The 5,227-nt window shown below is 48.7% G+C and overlaps 1 protein-coding gene across 1 annotated transcript in view; it reads right to left on the bottom strand.

Annotated features, from left to right (window-relative positions):
• TRPM8 (transient receptor potential cation channel subfamily M member 8) overlaps positions 1-3,537 on the bottom strand; it is a 95,985-nt gene extending 92,448 nt beyond the window's left edge. The window contains exon 1 of the mRNA XM_006935704.5: positions 3,474-3,537. The gene's annotated coding sequence lies outside the window, so the exon portion shown is untranslated. The remainder of the gene's footprint in view (positions 1-3,473) is intronic.
• Positions 3,538-5,227: the final 1,690 nt, after the last annotated feature.

The raw sequence follows: 5,227 nt of genomic DNA, 5'->3' as shown, positions 1-5,227 counted from the left end.
AGCGCTCCTGGGTCGCGGGGGAGGGGGTGGGGCCGGATGGGTGGGACGATAAAGGGGGCTCCTTCTAGCGACGGTGAAACAGTTCCAGAACCTGACTGGTGGTGGTGGTTACCCAAATGTGCTCCTGCTAAAATTGAATAAAATGACACACGCAAAGAGGCGTGCATCTCAGTGAGAAATCTGAGTGCAGTCTGTGCGTGATACCGATGTCCGTTTCCTGGATTGGATGCTAGAGCATAGCGCCCCGCTCCCCCCCCCCCATCGGGGAAAAGGGGCGAAGGCTACTTGGGGCCCCTCGGCACTATTTTTCCGACTCCCTGTGAATCCACCATTATTTTTCCAAATAATGATTTGAAAGGGAAATGACTCCCGTGTAAAAGGAACACCGGGCCGCACAGGGGGAGCCACCCCAGACGGAACCCGGCACCCCCAACGCACCAGCCTGGGGGCCTGTTGCCTCTAAGGCCTTGAACGCTGGGGCAAGTTGCGCAGGGAAAGCGGTTCCCGGAGCGATGGGCCCCAGGGTACAGGCACCTGAGAGGCTGGCCAGATGGAGGACTTACCCGTTTAACTGTGCGTGATCTCAGCTTTCAGAGTCTTAGCAATCTCTCGATTATTTTTATCGATGGCCCTGACCCTCAAAGATTGCGGACGGACGTTGCCTGAGTAAAGAATTAAGACCCAAAAGGACTCTGAAATGCCATTGGCGGTTTCACAGTTTCACGGTGGGATCGCGAAGGCATAGATGCCCGCCCACATCAGGCCCCACAGCAGTTCCCAACTCAAAGACCCACGGTGTCTCCAGCTGCCCACGCAGAGAAGCACATGTTCTCTGCACAGACTGAATGGCTGGGGGCCTCATTAAAACTCAGCTTGCGGGCCCCCAAAACTGCGTCAGCTCTGAGGTGGCCCACAGGCTCTGCATCTCTAACAAGTTCCCAGGTGCCGCTGGGGCCCCTGGTCAGGGGACCCCATTTACAGCACCAGCGACTTCACCCAGGACACTGCAAATAGTCTCCAGGACCCTCTCGTCTCTGCCTTCAATCCCAGCTCTTCAGCACTTATCATTGGATCTTTTTATTTATTTATTTTTAGTGTTTATTTACTTTTTAGAGAGAGAGAGAGAGACAGAGCACAAGGTGGGGGGGGGGGCGGGCAGAGAGAGAGGGAGACACAGAATCCGAAACGGGCTCCAGGCTCCGAGCTGTCAGCACAGGGCCCGACGCGGGGCTCGAACTCACAAGCCATGAGATCATGACCTGAGCCGAAATCGGACGCTCAACAGACTGAGCCACCCGGGCGCCCCGGGATCTTTATAAAACACAAGCATGTAACTGGGGTGCTTCAGAGACCGTATCGTGTCAATTTGGGCTCGGGGTTCTTCTGTGGGTCATAACCTGAATTTATGGACAATGCAGTTTGTCCATCAGCCCCATCAGCCGTGAACGGCCCCCTCGTGCTAGGAGAAGACAGTGGCCGCGTCTCACGCAAGGTCTGTGATGTGCCAGGCGCTATGCTGAGCTCTTAACCCTCAGTCCTCCTGTGAGTTAGATGATTCTTATTCCCCCGCTTAAACGGATGAGGAAACCAAGGCACAGAACGTGATGGATGCCACATTACCACCTCTTGGGGAAGAGACAGACTGTCATTTGCACTCCATTCATACACCGTTAAAATTTAAATCCAGGAGTAGAAACCTCGAGGGGGAGAGGTTGGCCTAATGCTCTCTTCACTACTGGCGTTCACGGCTCATTCCGATTCATCTAGAAATCACCCAGTCCTAACAGAAGACTCCTGCATCCTGCGAGCCCTTTGCAAAACCAAAACCAAAACCAAAACTCAATCTGCTACGCGATCGTCCGGGTCCAAGAAGAGCATTGGGCATGTGTTTAAAATTATGGTTTCCCTGCCTCTCGCCACCAGGGAGACAGGTGCTCTTCAAGCAGGATGTGTTACCTAAGTCTCCGTGTGGTAAAGGAGACCAGAGAGCAAGTTTTCCTTATGTCACCCGAAATGAGAAGGACTGTCTCGTTCGTGCTCCGAAAGAATGTTCCAAAGGGCCGGTGCCGAAGCCCGACCATCTCCACTGCCTCCACTCCCTCAATGAATCAATTATTCATAACGGTGAGTGATACTTGCAGAAGCTTCAAACAGAAATGACACCATGCGGAGACATCTTCTCCCTTCCCGTTCTCGCCCCAGCCCTGGAGGTTTACCCAAGAGTTACAGTGACCCCACAAGGGTTAACGTGCGCCTCGCCTCCCCCGTCTGGTTCACCCTGGAGGACGGAGATCGGTGTCGTCGTGGGAATTATCCCGCTTTCCCGAGGGGCCGTAGTTTTGTCAGTCACATTTTTGAAGTTTGCATCGATGGGTAAAAACTGGGGAATGGTGAAAACCCAGGGGAGCTCCTAAAATCATTGATCCCAGGGTCTCCGGCCCCAGAGAGGAGAGAGGTGGGAGACAGGAGGTGAGTCCCGGCAGCAAATGAATTTGAAGGTGCTAGTTGCTGAGAGCCCCCTAGAATAAGGGGGAGAGAGCAGGGGTCCCTCTATGCCTGGAGCCCTGTCACCTTCACGGGTACCAGGAATAACATCAATTGTTAGGCAAGACAAAGAATGAATACCGCGTGATACCAACTTTGTTCCAAATTTTAAAGAACCATAAATCAAAAGTCACAACCCTGAAAGAAAGTGCTTTACACTCTCGAGACACCGAGGAGCCAAAACCCCCTACCATGAGGGGGTCTGTATTCTGCTGAAGAATCTTAACTCCGAGAAAGTCAGCGCCGGCAGTCATGGGCTCAAAACCGAATAGAAATGAAATCTTTAATTATTCATCCAAGCCCTCAGTGTTTCACTTTTGCTTCTAAAGAACACAAGCCATGAGCGTGTTCCGGAAGCTGACGAAAGGTAAGGGAGCACAGTGTGTAAAAATCAGTCACATATCCTTTTCTCCTTCCATCAAAGACTGTTGACGCTTTGGACACGTTCTTTCTTGATGCTAATTTAGGCTCCCTCATCGTCTTGTAAGAAACTGTTTGGTGACGTCCTCGATCATCCCATGTTTGGAGAACATAGGGTCGCTTTAGACCATCCGCTGCACAGTTAAGATGCCAGTGCATTTCTTAATAAAGCTCATTTGAGGAAATTTCTGACTCTGTCAATCGGGGGGGGGGGGGCGCTGTAATTATATTTTAAATCATTCAGAAACCTGCTGCAGACGTCTACACTTCTAAATACATCCAAACGAGTACTCTATTTATCTGTGGACTACTATCTCGCTTATCCCCACAGCTCCCTGAGAAATTTCCCGTCTTGCCTTCTGTTCCTTCCAAATCTTCACAGATTTCACATCTTCCCAGAAAATCTAAACGATGCCCTTCCCAAACACGCCCTATTCGTGCCAATTCTACGAGTCACAACAATCGCGACATTTACGGAGAGACAAAAAAAGCAAAGGTTGGCAACATACCAGCTGAGGTAGGATTTTTGTCCGGCAGGATTTGCTTGCACTGGAAGGATCCTGCTGGCCTCCCCTTTCTTGCAGAGGAAGGAGGCTTTTATAATCTGAGCTTTCTCAGCCCCGCCCTCCTCCCCGAGGCTCTTGGAACGAAAGGAACAAAAAAATTTAATCAGCTAAGAGAACACTCGAAAAGCCACGACGGTAGCAATTTAGTGATCGCGTCTGAGTGACCAGAGCATAACTAGAGAACACAGTACTTTAAGTGCTAACAGAGTCAACACAAACATTCTCTCTCTTGGCTTGCCAATGTCAGTGTTAAGTCACACTAGCATTTAATTTCTACAATTTATGGCACATCTTAAAAACCACAAATGAAATCGGAAATGCTCATTATGGAAGGTGATGACAAGATTAATTAATAGGTGAAAAGCTTTTAATTGATTAGAAGAAAATCATAAAGGACATTTAATAAACTTTTTTTTTTTTTTTTGCAGTTTCTGTTCAATTTGTCTACACCAACTCAGCATTGGGCTAGCTGGGGTGTCGAGGGGTATCAGGCTGTCTCAGCAAGGCTAGCTTCATTCACTTGTAGTAACACCTACGCCTTCTTAACACTTGGCCTTGGTAGTCACTCCACCAGCAAGGCTGAAAAGTAATCGTCGTCAGGGGGCGGCCATCAGCCGTCTTATTGAAATGATGCACCACAAACACCATTTCAATAGTTTTGTCATAGGTAATGCTCCTGGATGTTGGCTGTTCTTCCTTTCTTTTTTTTTTTTTTTTAAGATTCTTTTAAATGTTTATTTACTTATTTTGAGAGAGTGAGCCCGTGCCACCTGAGCAGGGGAGGGGCAGAGAGAGAGAAGGAGAGAGAATCCCTTCAGAGCAGAGCCCGACTCAGAGCTCGATCCCATGAACTGTGAGATCATGACCTGAGCCAAAAATCAAGATTTGGACACTCAACCCACTGAGCCACCCAGGCGCCCCTAAGATTTTATTTTTAAGTAATCTCCGCACCCAATGCGGGGCTCGAACTCACAACCCTGAGGTCAAGAGTCACACACTCTCCCTACCGAGCCAGCCAGGCGCCTTGCCTGTTCTTGCTATGACGTATTTATATATGAAGTATGTGCTATAGGCAAGAAGTGAGAGGATAGTATAATTTTAAAGTTGATTACATAGTACAAGCAAATGCAGAAGTGTTAGAGATTGAACATAAGGAATGTCAGGGGCGATTTCATCAAGGCAGAGGGATCCAAGTACGATCTAAAAGGAGGGATAAGATGCCATCAACAAAAGCAGTAGCTCCTATAAAGAGCGTATTTGATTCAGAGGGAGAAAACCCCTATGACAAAGAGAAACACAAAAACTTAACATAGGACCACAAACTAATACTCTGAGGGTCAGGCAGGTCATGAAAATGAATGGAGATGAAAATGAATGCAAGGCAATAGGGAAGAGTGGGGACTATGGAAAACTGGGTATGACCCATACTGCATTTGAATGAGGACCCGCATGAGAAGAGGTCTAGCAAGAGACAGAGAGAGAATCAGAGAACTGTCAAAATCACCCTTAATGTGGATCCCAGGGCTAAAACTCCCACCCTCCTACAATCTCCTTCCCTGACCCCCACACACCTATGCATACAGACAGAGCCCCTGGATCCAGTCCTCTGTTTCCTGAGGCTGCAGTCTACACAGCATTCTTCTAGGTATTTTCAGACATAAAGGAATCAGAAGGCAGAATCTACAATCTAGTGTGAA

The sequence above is a fragment of the Felis catus genome, chromosome C1 (assembly GCF_018350175.1).
Source record: "Felis catus isolate Fca126 chromosome C1, F.catus_Fca126_mat1.0, whole genome shotgun sequence".
In the NCBI taxonomy this organism is placed as follows: Eukaryota; Metazoa; Chordata; class Mammalia; order Carnivora; family Felidae; genus Felis; species Felis catus.
Note: the sequence above shows the minus strand (reverse complement) of the source record. Positions and strands in the feature narration are given on the sequence as shown.